This window comes from Ursus arctos, unplaced genomic scaffold (assembly GCF_023065955.2).
Source record: "Ursus arctos isolate Adak ecotype North America unplaced genomic scaffold, UrsArc2.0 scaffold_7, whole genome shotgun sequence".
Classification (NCBI taxonomy): Eukaryota; Metazoa; Chordata; class Mammalia; order Carnivora; family Ursidae; genus Ursus; species Ursus arctos.
In genome coordinates, this window is record NW_026623089.1 from 77,746,160 (window position 1) to 77,761,571 (window position 15,412).

The following is a 15,412-nucleotide window of genomic DNA, read 5'->3' on the forward strand; positions in this document are numbered from 1 at the left end:
GTATAGCAATGTGAATACAGTTAATAGTAAATACTATGTCGTATACTTGAATTTTGCTAAGAAGGTAGATCTTAAGTGTTCTTTTTTTTTTTAAGATTTTATTTATTTATTTGACAGAGATAGAGACAGCCAGCGAGAGAGGGAACACAAGCAGGGGGAGTGGGAGAGGAAGGAGCAGGCTCCCAGCAGAGGAGCCTGATGTGGGACTTGATCCCATAACGCCGGGATCACGCCCTGAGCCGAAGGCAGATGCTTAACCGCTGTGCCACCCAGGCGCCCCGATCTTAAGTGTTCTTATCACACACACACAAAGAAAATAAATAAAATAACTATATGATGCAATGTATATGTTCATTAACTTGATGATGGTGATTATTTCACAATGCATACATATACATCAAGTTCTATATCTTAAGAAAAAGAAGTCTTAAAAAATATTAGATATTCTTTTTAAAAATATTTTTTAAGTAAACTCTTTGCCCGATGTGGGACTTAAACTCAGGACCCTGAGATCAAGAGTCGCATGCTCCACTGACTGAGCCAGCCAGGCGCCCCTATTAGACGTTCTTTTTAACTGAATAAAAATGAAAACACAGCATATTAAAATTTGTAGACTACAGATAAATTACTACTTAGATGGAATTTTTTAGCTTGAAGTACTTATATGTTAAAAAATGGACAAGGAGGGGCGCCTGCGTGGCACAGCGGTTAAGCGTCTGCCTTCGGCTCAGGGCGTGATCCCAGCGTTATGGGATTGAGCCCCACATCAGGCTCTTCTGCTATGAGCCTGCTTCTTCCTCTCCCACTCCCCCTGCTTGTGTTCCCTCTCTCGCTGGCTGTCTCTATCTCTGTCAAATAAGTAAATAAAATCTTTAAAAAAAAAATGGACAAGGAATTTGATTATTTGGCAGAAAAGCAAAACAAAGGTCCACTAAACCAACAAATGGTTATCAATTATACTTATAATCACAGAAATGCAAATCAATATGTCACTTATCCTAGATCAGAAAAAAAACTGTGGACAGTCTTAAGTGTTGGTCAAGATATTGGGATGTGGTGGCTTTACTTATTTGCACCGTGGTTTTAGAGTAGAGTTTAACAAAATTGGTGAAGTTGAAATCTACTTGTAGATACGTGCCCTGTAGAGACACTTTCACAAGTCCACAAGGAAGCCAGGATAAAATGTTTATTTCAGAAAAACATGTTTATTTCAACATAGTAACAGTGAAAATGGAAAACTATTTGAATTTGGGGATTATTACTTCAAAACACATGATAAATTATATCATATGTGGTGTATTCACAAATAGAATATGACACTACAGCTGAATAAATGAATTTGAACTACATCAGTCAGAATGGATGCTCCCAACACAGAATGTGAAACGAATACACACAGTAGTAATTACAGAGAAATAAGGCAGATGTAATGTTCAGAAGCACAGAGCAGCCGGAAAAAAGACAATGAAGATGTGAAAACATGGATGGGAGGTTTCAGAACAACCTCCCCGGGGAAGGAAAGCAGATGAACAGACTCTAGAAAGACCACAAAGGGGTCCTCAATTGTTTCTTCATCTCTTTTCATTGTAGTCTTTATCTTAAGACAAGGCAAAATGTCAGCCACATGGAGATTTATTTATATGCTTTTCTATATATGTGAAATATTTCATAATAAAACGAATGGATACAAAACAAAACCGTTAGTGGGCTTGTGAATCACCGGGAACCTTGTTAAAATGCAGACTCTGCTTCAGAGGTGGGGCCTGAAATTCTGCATTTCTAACAAGCTCCCAGGTGATAAGGCTGCTGTTAGTACGTAAGCCATGGTTGGAGTAAAAAGATTCTTAAGTGATAGTTCTTAATCTTATCTTCCCACTAAGGAAATTTTATTTAGCAAAAACCATTAACTCTTAGTTGTTGAAACTGGTTCAGTATTCTCTTTTACTTCCTGTGTTGAGTCCTGGAATGGAAAGACATTCCTAGGTGATGCTAATAGGTAGCTAACATTGAAAAGCACTGGTCTACAGAAAGTAAAGAATTCAAAGCATCTAAACATGGGAACTGCCTGTAAATGACATTCACAAATGAAAAAATAATAATTGTGATTTTTTAAAACTGTTAAAAAATGAAATTGTTACTCAGAACACGAGTGATACACAGAAATATTGTTTACGGAATTTAGAGGAGAGCTCTACTGGGTTGGAATGAAGATGGAACAAGACTGTGCCCACCCAGAGTCCCAGGTGTGGTATGAGCATAGGTGACAAAGGGAGTGAGTAGCTGAGCTGAGGTGAGCTCTTCTACGCCTCTGGAATCCTGCTTTTTCTGGAATGGAAAGCCCTTAAATCTTCTTGTTATACCGCTGGCCAGATGAGGTTGCTTTGCAACTCAGAGCAATCAACATGTTTGCATATTGTTACAATTTTGCCATTTTCCCACCTAGTGTAATCTCCTGGCTGAGTTCGAATTCTGACTGGTTGAACTATACTTAGTAGGACCTGTCTAATTCCCGTTTTAAAAGGGTAAGTTTCTTAGCCATTTTCTTATCTGAAACGGTTGAAGGTAACTTCAGGTGTGTTGCGGGGTATGTGCATGATGGGGTATTCCTCCTTTGCCTGGAATACCATCCCCCCTACTCCTACTGCATTCCCTTATTTACTCTCCTTCCCATTTTAGGACTTCTCAGACTAGCCTTTGTCAAGGGATCATGGTATTTTATTTTATTTTATCTTAACTTATTTGAGAGAGAGAGAGAAGGAGGGAGAGAGAGAGCACACACATGAGCAGGGGAGGGGCCGAGGGAGGGAGGAGAAGCAGACTCCCCGCTGAGCAGGGAGCCCGGCTCCATCTCAGGACCCCGGGATCATGACTTGAGCTGAAGGCTGACACTTAACCGACTGAGCCACCGAGGCGCCCCAGATCATGGTATTTTGGAAAGAACTCAGATTGTCTGGGGGAGTCAGTTACCTCCAACACTGTGATGGTTTTAAAGATATGTCCTTACAAAATCTTCACTTTTCCTCCCTAAAGAGAAGGGGCTTAATCCGCCTTCCTTAGTGCGGGCTGGACTTAGGGACTCAACTCTAAGCAATGGACACGACAGATGTGACGCACTGGCACTTTTGCAATCTGGTTCGTAAAAGGCTGTGGCTACTGTCCTGGGCGTGCATGCTCATTCTTCCGCTCTCAAATTGCTCACACTGGGGGAACCAGCTGCCGTGCTGCGAGGCAGCCTATAGAGAGGCACAAAGTGAGGAACTGAGGACTGCCAACAGCCATGGGAACAAGTCTGGAAGGAAATGCTTCCCTGGAGTGAAGCCTGCAGATGACTCTGGTCGTGGCTGACACCCTGACTGCAGCCTGGTGAGAGAGTCTGTGGCAAAACCACCCAGCTGAGTGGCTCCTGGACTCCTGACCACGGAAACTATGAGATGCTTATTTTCTTAAATTGCTAAGTTTGGGGTCATGTCTGAACTGACTACCAGAATGGAAAGAGATGTTCGGTTTCAGGGTGAATCCATGGATCAGTGGGCCCAACAGAAATGAAATGAGTGTGTGTGTGTGTGTGTGTGTGTGTGTGTGTGTGTGTTGAAAATATATCCCACTTCTTTGGAAATGAAAAATGAATTTTTGAAAAAAACAACCAACCACATTCTTTGTTGTTATGGAAACCATTTGATAACCCTTAAGCATCTCCCCCCCACACACAGTCTCTCTCTCTCTCTCTCTCTCTCTCTCTCACACACACACATAGAGTCACACTCCCAAGAGAGTAGAGGACAGTAGCTTAGAAGATAAGAGGAAGACTGGCTGAACAACTTAGGCCCATGGGAGCTGCCCTGAAAGCAAGAAGTACCCTAAGTTAGAGCTGTCTGGTTTTATTGTTTTTTTTTTAAATATTTTATTTATTTATTTGAGAGAGACAGAGCGAGAGAGCGGGAGCAGGGGGAGGGGCAGAGGGAGAGGGAGAAGCAGGCTCCCGGCTGAGCAGGGAACCCTGACACAGGACTCCATCCCAGGACCCTGAGATCATGACCTGAGCCAAAGGCAGACACTTAACTGACTGAGCCACCCAGGCGCCCTGGGTTGTCTGGTTTTAAATGACAGAAACCCAATTCAAGCTAATAAGCAAAAAAATGTAATTTATTGGTTTATATATATGGGAAGTCTGGGGGTAGAATGGCTTTAGAACTCTTGTCTATGTAGGCTTAACTGATGTCACCTGTTCTCTGTCCCTCTTTTCACCTCCATCTCTGTCTTATGCTTTGTCTTCTCCTGGGGCAAATGGCTTTCTTTGGCCACCAGCAGCCCAACTTCTCATACCAAGTTTACCTCCTTTAGGGGGAAGAGAACATCTCCCCTGGCATCTATTAATCCAACCTTGGGAACACTCTGATTGGTCAGCGTGGGTCACAATCCTTTCTGTGAAGTGTGGTTGGGGTTGGGGGTCAGGGAATATGCTGTGATTGACAGGCCTGCCTGGATCACAGAGAGAGAGGGTGAGTGCCTAAGGGACCCAAGAGGAGGAGGGAGAGAGGCCTGGGCAAACGAAAATATAACCACCACACTGCCATACCACCTGGAGGCTTGACAGAAACAAGCACTTCTAGACACACAGTTGCTGTTCTTAAGGTGCTCCAGAGAGAAATGGATTGTCTTCTAGAAACTTCTAGAAATGGAAGTCCCTGGAGGCCATGACAGGCCATCAGGGCATTCCTACTTAGAGTTTTTCTAGTTGTAAGGGTGAGAAGTGAAGTATCCTCCATTCAGCAGGAGAGAGGAATTAGGTCAATTTGCCCTCATATTTTGGAGAAAGCTCATTTGGAGTTTCAAAACACAGAGAGAGTGAGGATGTAGGAATGTGTGGAGGTGGTAGACATCTGCTCATTTTTTTTTTAAGCAAATTTGAGTTGGGATTCCAGCTTATGCAACCAAAAGATCCTCATAAAGTTGGTTTTTAAAAGATGCAGATTTTTCTATTAAAGATACGGTAAATGAGATGTAAGTGACTTTATTAAACTTTGTATTAGAGATTAAAATATTTTGCACTGGAAAGTGAATTGAAGAGCAAAAATATGCAAAAATGTGCCAACTGAATCCTCTATATTCAGAATCATAGCGTGTTAGAACTGAATGAGGCTTTAGAGATCCTAATTAACTGGTTTTCTTTTAAATGAGAACAAGTATCTTTTCAAATGTTTAACGGCTGTATTTCTTCTTCTGTGGGTTGCCTTTTAAAATTCTGCTGTCTTAAACCATGAGAGACTCTTAACTATAGGGAACAAACTGAGGGTGGCTGGAGGGGAGGTGGGGGGGGATGAGGTAACTGGGTGATGGGCATGAAGGGGGGCACTTGTGATGGGCACGGGCTGTTCTATGCAAGTGATGAATCACTAAATTCTACCCCTGAAACTAATACTACACTATATGTTAACTAACTTGAATTTAGATAAAATCTTGAAATAAAATGAAACAAAATAAAATAAAATAAAATTCTTCCACCTTTCTTCTATTGGAGAATGAATTTGTTAGCAATTTGTGTTCTTATATGAAAAATATAAACATATCTGTCATATACAATACACACCTTTTCCCCCCATGTTGTTAATGCTGTTTTTTATATACACAAATAAGTTCTAGATTTTATGTATTTAAACTGATTCATATTTCTTTTTATGGATTATATCTTTGCACTTGTAATTAGCAAAACTTTCCAATCCCAAAATACAGTCAATATTCACTTATATTGTCTCATAGTTATTTTATGCTTTATTTTATCTAATTTTAAAAATTGATCTGTAATTCAATTATATGTAAGTTTAATTTGTGAAGTAGGCATCTACCTTTATTTTTTCCCAAATGGTTAGTCAAATGTCCCTGTACCATTTATTAAGTAACCCATCTTTTCTGTATGCATTTGAAATGTCACCTTAAGTTAAATATTGTCTTTATATTTATGTGAGGTGGCAAAACTGCTCAAAACATTTATTAACAGAGAATAATGTTTTATGTAATTAGCACTTGACTTTATAGTCCAACTTCCAGAATGGGGAAAAAAAAAAGGGAAATGACAGTTTCCAACACTATGAACAGTGTTTGTTGGCATTTTTGAAATTACAGAACTTGAAAAAAATTCTGACGTTGCTTTATTTCAGAGTAGAAGTTAGCTGCACTTGAGAACTTTATACTCTCTGCAGTTTTCCTCTGCCATTTGCAGATTTTCTAGAGGACTTAACATCTGGTACTGAGAAAGCCTGAGGAAGGAACTTTGCCGTCAGGAAATTTTTCTAGGGATGTTAGGATTGAAAAAAGTGGGGACTGTGCATTAAAGATTTGAAAAGGGATACTTATGCTTCAGATTTTAAACTCCAGGGGCACCTGGGTGGTTAAGTCAGTCGGTTAAGTTTCTGCCTTCAGTTCAGGTCATGATCCCAGGGGCCTGGGATGGAGCCCCACATTGCATTGGGCTCCCTGCTCAGCGGGGAGTGCGCTTCTCCCTCTGCCCCTCCCCCTGCTCAGGCTCCCTCTCCCCCTCTCTCCCTCTCTCGCAAATAAATAAATGAAATCTTAAAAAAAAAAAAAAGATTTTAAACTCTATCTACACAGCTCCTATTTGGGATGGATTATGTACCTTCCACCAAAAAAAAAAAAAAAAAAAAAAGAGAGAGAGAGAGAGAGAGAGAGTTGTTCAAGTCCTAACCCCTGATCTTTCAGAATGTGACCTTATTTGGAAAGAGGATCATTGAAGATGTAATTAATTAAATTAATATGGAGTTAGCACAAATAAATGGGAAGACATTACATGTTCATGGACTGGAAGAATTAATATTGTTAAAATGTCTATACTACCCAAAGCAATCTACACATGAAATGCCATCCCTATAAAAATTTACATGACATTTTTCACAGAGATAGAACAAACAGTCCCAACATTTGTTTAGAACCACAAAAGATCCCGAATAGCCATGGCAATCTTGAGAAAAAAGGAAAACTAGAGGCATTACACTTCCACATTTCAGACTACATTGCAAAGCTATAAAGTCATCAAAACAGTGTGGTATTGTCATAAAACCAGACACACAGATCAATGGAACAGAATAGAGAGCCCAGAAATAAACCCAGGCATGTATGGTTAATTTACAACAAAGTAGCCAAGCATATACAATGGGGAAAGGACAGTCTCTTCGATAAATGCTGTTGGGAAAACTGGACAGTCACATGCAGATGAATGAAACTGGACCCCTATCTTACACCATACACAAAAATAAACTCAAAATAGGTTAAAAACTTGAACCTAAGACCTGAAACCATAAAACTCCTAGAGGAAAGCATAGGCAGTAAGCTCCTTGACATCAATCTCGATCTTGGCGAAGATTTTTGGATCTGACACCAAAAGCAAAGGCAACAAAAGCAAAACTAAACAAATGAAACTATATCAAACTAAAAAGCTTCTGCACAGCAAAGAAGAGAAGGCAACCTACCAACTGGGAGAAAATATTTGCAAATCATATATCTGATAAGGGGTTAATTTATAAAATATATAAAGAACTCCTACAACTCAATGGCAAAAAAACAATTAAAAATTTTTTTTATTTTTTAAAAGATGTTATTTATTTATTTGGGGGGTGGAGAACCAGAGGGAGAGTGAGAGGGAGAAGCAGACTCCCTGCTGAGCAGAGAGCCCCATGCTCTCCATGGTCGTGAGGCCGGGCCAAGGCCATCAAGGCAACGGTGCTCACAGCAGCACCTGACCCAGGCTCATCGTATCATACACGGCCCCGGAATCCTGCTTGTTGTCCGTACCCCCACCTGTCGCAAGGACAGTCCATCCTGCCTGTGGGGACTGCGGGGGGCGGGTAACGCTAAAGACTCCCTGTATCGCTGTCGGTTTGCCGTGGAGCTTGGCCACGTGACAAGCCGTGGTCTGCATCCTAGTCACCTTCATGCCTACTGACAGGGTTCTGGGACTGAACTGTGTCCCCCCACATTCATGTACTGAAGCCCTAACCTCCAGTGTAACTGGATCTGGAGATACAGTCCTTAGGAGACAATTAAGGTTACATGAGCTCCTAAGAGTGAGACCCTAATCTGAGGGGACTTTGGCCTTATAGGAGGAAGAAATGTCTCTCTTTCTCTTATTCATTCTCTCTGTCTGTTTCTCTGTCTTTCTCTCCACCATGGGAGGACGCGGCAAGAAGGAAGCCATCTGCATGCCAGGAAGAAATATCTCACCAGAAACCATACTGGCACCTTAACCTCAGACTTCCAGCCTTTCTAGAACTATGACAGCATAAGTGTCTGTTGTTAAGCCCCAGACTATGGTATTTTGTTGTGGCAGCCCAAGCTAATACACAGGTTCAACACTCAAAGGGTTAAATACACATACTTCTTGGGAAGTGGCCATGTGGCTCTCCCTGCTTGGCCGTTTTCCCCTTGCCTGCCAAAACCCCAAGTCTGGAGGGCTTCAGGCCTTTTCTCTGCTCTACCTACATCCTTTCCGCGGACCTTTTATCTCAACCAGGCCCAAGGCTTTAAATACCACGTAAACACCAGGACACCCAAATCCGGTCCTCCTCTCTTCCCTCTGCAGCAGGCCCATATGTCCAACTGCCTTCTTGATGCCTCCACTTGGATAAATAATAGGCATTTCAAATATTTAAAGGTTCAAAACAAACCCTTCAATTGCCAACCCTGCCCCATCCATGCTGACACCCCCCCACTCGAAAAGTCATCCTCGATTTCCACTTCCTGATTCCCTCTGCCCACATCCAACCCAGCAGCAAGTCTTGTCAGTCTTACGTCTGAATGAGATTTTTATGTTCTAGCATCTCCTGCTTTCATTGCCACCACCCTAGGCCAAGCCACTGTGATCTCTTGTCACAGTCCCCTCAGTGATCTCCCTGCCTTATAACCCTTTACTCTGTCTTATAATCTATTCTCCATTCAGTAGCCAGAGTTATCTTTTTTCACTTTGATGTTTTACTAAAAATCATACGTGCACAGAGTTTACGTAGGCAAAGCAATCAACAAACAATGTCACCAAAAACAAACAAACCCAAGCCCTAAACTCCTCCCATAAACATTTTCCAGAGAAATTATTTTTAGTACATCAGCTCAGAGTTGTCTTATTTTTTGGGTTAGGTTTATTAAGGTATAATTTACATAGAGTAAACCTCACCAATTCACCTTTAAAAAAAAAAGGTGTACAAGTCAATGGCTTTTGACAAACATACATAGTCATGTAACCACCACAATCAGGACATCACATATTTATTTCCTCTACCCACAAAACTGTATTTTAAAACATAGACGGAATCATGTTAACCCTTTTGGTCAAAGGCCCTCAGTGACTGTGTCTGAATTTGAATGAAATCCATACTCCTTCTCCAAGCTGTCGAGGCTCTGCAGAGCTCACTTCTGTTTACTTTTCCGATCCACTGTAATAACGAGGCCCCTTGGTCAGCACAGCCCCATCTGTGTTTTCATCCTACCTCAACTTCGCCCACCTTGCTGTTCCCTTTTCCTAAACCTATCTTCCCCTGATGCTCCGCCTCTCTCACCTTTTCTGATCTTCTCCCAAGTAGCTTTCACGGCGCCCCAAGTAAGTGCCAGTCAGATTATCCTGTTTCTTTCCTATCACAGTTGGGGATGATTTTGTTAACTTGTGTCTTTGCTTATTCATGTCTTGGGCCACCGGACGTAAGCAAGATAAGGGCTGGGACTTTGTCCACCTTACGTAACACTGGATCCCCAGCTCCCAGATCATTACTTGAGCACATTGTATTCGGCTATTTGGCTGAACCATTTGGAATTGCTAACATATGACCATGTTTGACCTACAAAAATGGCAGTCGTAAATCATTCAACACAATGAATATTTGCTGAATGAAGTAATGAAATGAAATTTTATGTTGCTCCCACCAGGAGACCATAGACAGTTACATTTGTGTGTAGTTTGGTCTTTCTGAGTTCTTTGGTCACTTCTTATCCCAAAGTGCCTCCAGAAGTACCACTGGTGTTTCCAAACAATACTTTTCCATCATGAGAATATTCTTCTTTACTGAAACAGATATCACTAATAACTTAAATGCAAAACTTAACAGTAACACCTCTTTGAGGAAATTTACTAAGAGATGGAACTTTAGTTGGTTAGTTGGATTGAAGCATATCTTACACACAATAAAACTCACCCATTTCAGATCATAATTGGATGAATTTTGACAAAATTGAGTTACCGCCACCACACTCATGACAGAATTTCTCACCATGCTAAAAACTTCTTTCTTTTTAAAAAGTCGGTTCCCTTGTCCCTGCCCATCCCCAGGCAACCAGTGATCTGCTTTCTGTCATTATACTTTTGCTTTTTCTAGAATTTGCCTCCCAAGGATTTACATGAATGGGATCATATGTGTCCTCTTTCGTGTCTGGCTTCTTTCACTCAGCATAGTACTTTTTAAAAAATTTTTATTTAAATTTCAGTTAGTTAACATACAGTGTAATCTTAGTGTCAGGTGTACCATATAGTGATTCAACACTTCTATACGACACCCGTGCTCCTCACAGCAAGTCATCCCTGCACCCATCTCCCCTCTGGTAAGCATCAGTTTGTTCTCCATAGTGGAGTCTGTTTCTTAGTTTGCTTCTCTTTTTTTCCATTATGCTCATTTGTTTTGTTTCTTAAATTCCACATATGAGTGAAATCATATGGTGTTTGTCCTTCTCTGACTTATTCCACTTAGCATAATACACTCTAGCTCCGTCCATGTCGCTGCAAATGGCAAGAGTCCATTCTTTTTTAAGGCTGAGTAATATTTCACTGTGTATACACCACATCTTCTTTATCCGTCCATCAGTTGATGGACACTGAGCTGTTTCCACAATTTGGCTATTGTTGATAATGCTGAAGGAAACAGGGGTGCATGTATCCTTTCGAATCAGTATTTTTGTATTTCTTGAGTAAACACCAGTGTTGCAATTGCTGGATTGTAGGCTAGTTCTATTTCTAACATTTTGAGGAGCCTCTGTACTGTTTTCCACAGTGGCTGCACCAGTTTGCATTCCCACCAACAGTCCACGAGGGTTCCCCTTTCTCCACATCCTAACACCAGTTGTTTCTTGTGTTGTTGATTTTAGCCATTCTGACAGGTGTGAGGTGACATCTCATTGTGGTTTTGATTTGCATTTCCCTGATGATGAGTGATGTTGACCATCTTTTCATCTGTCTGTTGGCCATCCATATGTCTTTTTTTTTTTCCTTTAAGTAGGTGCCATGCCCAGCATGAAGCCCAAATGGGGCTTGAACTCATGACCCTGAGATCAAGACCTGAGCTGAGATCAAGATTCAGATGCTCAACTGACTGAGCCACCCAGGTGCCCCATCATCTGTATGCCTTCTTTGGAAAAATGTCTATTCATGCCTTCTGCTCATTTTTTAATTGGATTATTTGTTTTTTGGGTGTTGAGTTTTATTTTATTTATTTTCTTAAAGATTTTATTTATTTCAGAGAGAGAGAGCACAAGTTGGGGGACAGGCAGAGGAAGAGGGAGAAACATACTCCCGGATGAGCAGGGAGCCGGATGTGGGACTCAATCCCAGGACCTGGGATCACGACCTGAGCCAAATGCAGACACTTAACTGAGCCACCCAGGTGCCCGGGTGTTGAGTTTTTTAAGTTCTTTATATATTTTGGATACTAAACCTTTATCAGATATGTCATTTAGCATACTTTTGAGATTAATCCACTACTGTATTAGTTTATTCCTTTTATTTCTGGCTGTTTTTTAACTTCTGTGCTTTTTGGTGGCAGGCATCTCGTGGACCATTCTCAGCTTTGCAGAGGCGGATGGTTTTCTTCTGAGGTGACAGCACCAGGAGGTGGTAAGGCCCAGGGAGAGAGCCACTGCCTGTGGCAGGACGACCGCGCACACGCGCTCCCTGTGCTGCTCACCTGCTAGGAGACCTAGGGAGGCTGCTTGGCCTCCCTCAGCCTCTGTCCTCAGCTGGGACGAGGCTGATAAGACTCCCTGTCTAAGGGTTTGTGTGAGGAGCACAGCGGTTCATGATGTGAAATGTTAGCACAGGGCCTGGCATGGAGAAAATGCCTGATACATGGTACCTCAGCTCGGCTTTTGGAACTAGAGAAGATCCTGCCTCTCCCAACACGTCGCTAGCTTAACTTTTCTTTTTTTATTAAAGATTTTATTTATATATTTGAGAGAGAGAGAGAGCGTGCGCACAGAGGGAGAGCGAGAGGGAGAAGCAGACTCCCTGCTGAGCAGGGAGCCCAACACAGGACTCGATCCCAGGACTCTGGGATCATAATCTGAGCCTCGAAAGCAGATGCTGCACGGATGGGGCCACCCAGGTGCCCCGCCTAGGCTAACTTTTCTTTTTCTTCTCAGCCTTTTACTCAACTCAGCTTCTCAATCCCTAAATGACAAAGCCGCGGAAAGGGAAAAGAAGACCAGGGCTGAGGCTGCCATTTGCTCTTTGAGAATTCCACTCCATGTTTCCCTCCTTCTTACTTAGGTTGACTTGCAAGGCCGCTGCCCAGGCTTGCTCCCCACTCCCGGAGAAGGGGCTCTGAGCTTCTGCTCTCCAGTCTAACTGCTGATCTACATCCAGTGCCTCAGGGGTAATCATTGGCCCCCAACAAGTGGCCTTCAGGTATCAAGCTCATGGTCAAGGCCTCCCTTTGAGCAGACCAGCCAAGTGCACAGAGAAGGCCGTGGTTCCGTGACAGTGTACTGCAGTCAGACGCAACACCAGGGAGGCAGGACGCTTCAGGCGGCAGCCCCTCCCTGCCTCACTCCGCTCCCCTCAGGCCCTTCCGCCTGGAGGATGATGGTCGCTGAGCAAGGCCCGTGTCTCTTGTGTCTCTGGCGCCCGCTCCCTCTCATTGACCCCTGTCTCTCTGCCTCCTGAGCTGGCCTCACTTCCCCTCGCCCACCTTAAACCACAGGCCAGCTCCAAGGCACAAGGCAACCAAAACCAATGCCTGCTTTTGTGCAGACCATTCCCAGATCCCACCCTGCTGGATTTCACACCGATTGACTACTAATGATACATATCCCACTAAAATTTTAATTCCAAATGTCCACACTGGTCTCTGTACTTGCCCCCACACCCCAGTGGCTGCTCGGCCTCAGGCGCCCTCCTTCTGACCTCTGAGGTAAGAAGCAATGAAGGCCAACGTGACGCTCCTATTTCATTCAAAGAAGTAGACTCTCACCAGGTTTGCTGTCCATTCTTTTGGACTCTGTCCTGAGTCTTTCTCTCTCTTCTCACTGTCACCATCATCACGATGGCAAATATTTTCTGCATGTCTCTCTTCCAGACATGATGCCGGGTGGACCACCTCACTCAATCCATGATGGCCACCGTATGAGCAAGCTAGTGTCACACAAATGGTCCGGTTCTCACTGCTGTTGCACAAGCTCCTTCTTTTTCTAGAATGTCCTCTGTTCACATCATTATGGAATGTCCCCTTCATCTGAAGTCCTCGGGGGGCCCTTCTCCAGCTTCCCCACCTCACATGGGTCTCCCTTTCCACTGAATGTCCATCACACTGCATATCATGACCCCAAAGTCAGGACAAAACTGTTCTTTGGCTGTCAAATATATTAAAATCATTAAAAGTTAAATTTTCTCCCATTATAAGAAGGATACATGCTCATAATAGTAAATTTAAAAGGTAGGAAGAAATGACTGCTTTCCACGTGGTCTTTATGCATGCCTTTTTCTGCTCGTGTTTATCTTGTGTTTGCAATTCAGTATTATAAAATATACATCCCTATGTTCATCATCAACATGACTTGAAATTACTGAATAATATACCATCGAGTGAACTTACATGTTTTCTGTATGATTGGCTTCAAGGAGATAGACTACATGAAGTAAAATGAGTTACCTGACACATAACAGGCAATAAAAATTTATCACACAGTATATCAATTGATTTATGTCTTATTGAAGGCTTCAAATGGAAGGAAGTCTGATCTTTTTATTTTCCAAATTACTTAGTGCAGTACCGCGCTCATACAAAATGCTCAATCATTTTGGGGGAAATAACTTTTCTTTCCTCATGATGAAGTAAGGTATGCTGACCGCAAAAAATCCAGAAAATAGAGAGGAACATATTGAAGATAACCTCAGTCCTCAGAAATAAGCACTTGAGGGGCACCTGGGGGGCTCAGTCGGTCAAGGGTCTGCTTCCGGCTCTGGTCATGATCCTTGGGTCCCGGGGTTCAGTCCCAAGTCTGACCTCCCTGCTCAGCGGGGGCCTGCTTCTCCCTCTGCCCATCCCCTCCACTTGTGCTCTCTCTCTCTCTGTCAAATAAATAAATGAATAATCTTTAAAAAAAAAAATAAAGAAGCACTTTAAACATTGTCTGTGCCTTTTCTTTGAATCTAGATTTTCTGTTTTCTACATGCACGCAGGCCCACACACAAAGCTGAACACGTACATGAAAGAAATATCAGGCACTCAAAATTGTCCCCCCGACACCTTATGAAATCTTGCACAATAGCTCCCTCCGCAGTGGAAAATGTCTTTTGCTCTATCTGAAACAAAGGGCACTATGCAATAGGGTCAGGCTCTCCAACGTGATTAACTCGGTAAATATTCTCAATGTGAGAAAATAAACACAAAAGACTTCCCGTCCTAGCAAATTTAGACCTCAGATAAACAAATTTATCCTGGAACTAGAGGTTCAGCAAGTTTAAGGTTAAGGGGCAGGTTGGGGACAGTTCAGCTCTTACATTTTGAACATTTTAAAGCGCAGGGGTTTGGGGCTCCAAGGGCAGTGGAACAATCCCCAGGGGGCACGGGCAGGCTGGTGCACTCCACAGGCATGCCGCGTCGAGCCACAGAGGGAAAGGAGCGCCAAGGGAGAAGCAAGTACATCCCGTCTTTCACCTAACCAACTACCGTGAGTGACACTCCCAGACGGTTGCTATTCATAGCTGACTGAGGTTTTCATTTCATACATTACTTTCTTTTCATATGGATCTTGAAAAAGTCACAGATAAAAGCCACATTCATTTCCTAATACTTAACAATAACTAGTTCGAGAAGCCTAATATGTTCTCATATTTTTGTCTTGCTCCAGTCTTATGATTTCCCAAAATAGATATATTATTGGAAGAAAGAGTTCACGGGCAAATGTCACACTTTGCTTGATTCAGCTAATTACATTTCTACTTTTGCTTAGGATAAGACTAATTTTCCTATTCTGCTAATAAACCATGTGATAGCAAAACACCTTTAGTACTTTTATGCTAGGAAGTGCCTGTGACATTTTAAAGAATTGGGAAGCTATTTCAGATAGGCCATCATGTGCATAAAGATTAATTTATTCATGTGAAATTGTTCAATAACCAGAAAAGGCTGATTTAAATAAAACCATTTCA

At 42.4% G+C, this 15,412-nt stretch overlaps 1 long non-coding RNA gene across 1 annotated transcript in view; it reads right to left on the bottom strand.

The window, feature by feature from the left end:
- Positions 1-1,172: 1,172 nt before the first annotated feature.
- The window catches only part of LOC113258981 (uncharacterized), a 53,597-nt gene continuing 39,357 nt past the window's right edge, over positions 1,173-15,412 (bottom strand). Inside the window, exon 5 of the long non-coding RNA XR_008957982.1 lies at positions 1,173-13,611. This is a non-coding gene — a long non-coding RNA (uncharacterized LOC113258981). The remainder of the gene's footprint in view (positions 13,612-15,412) is intronic.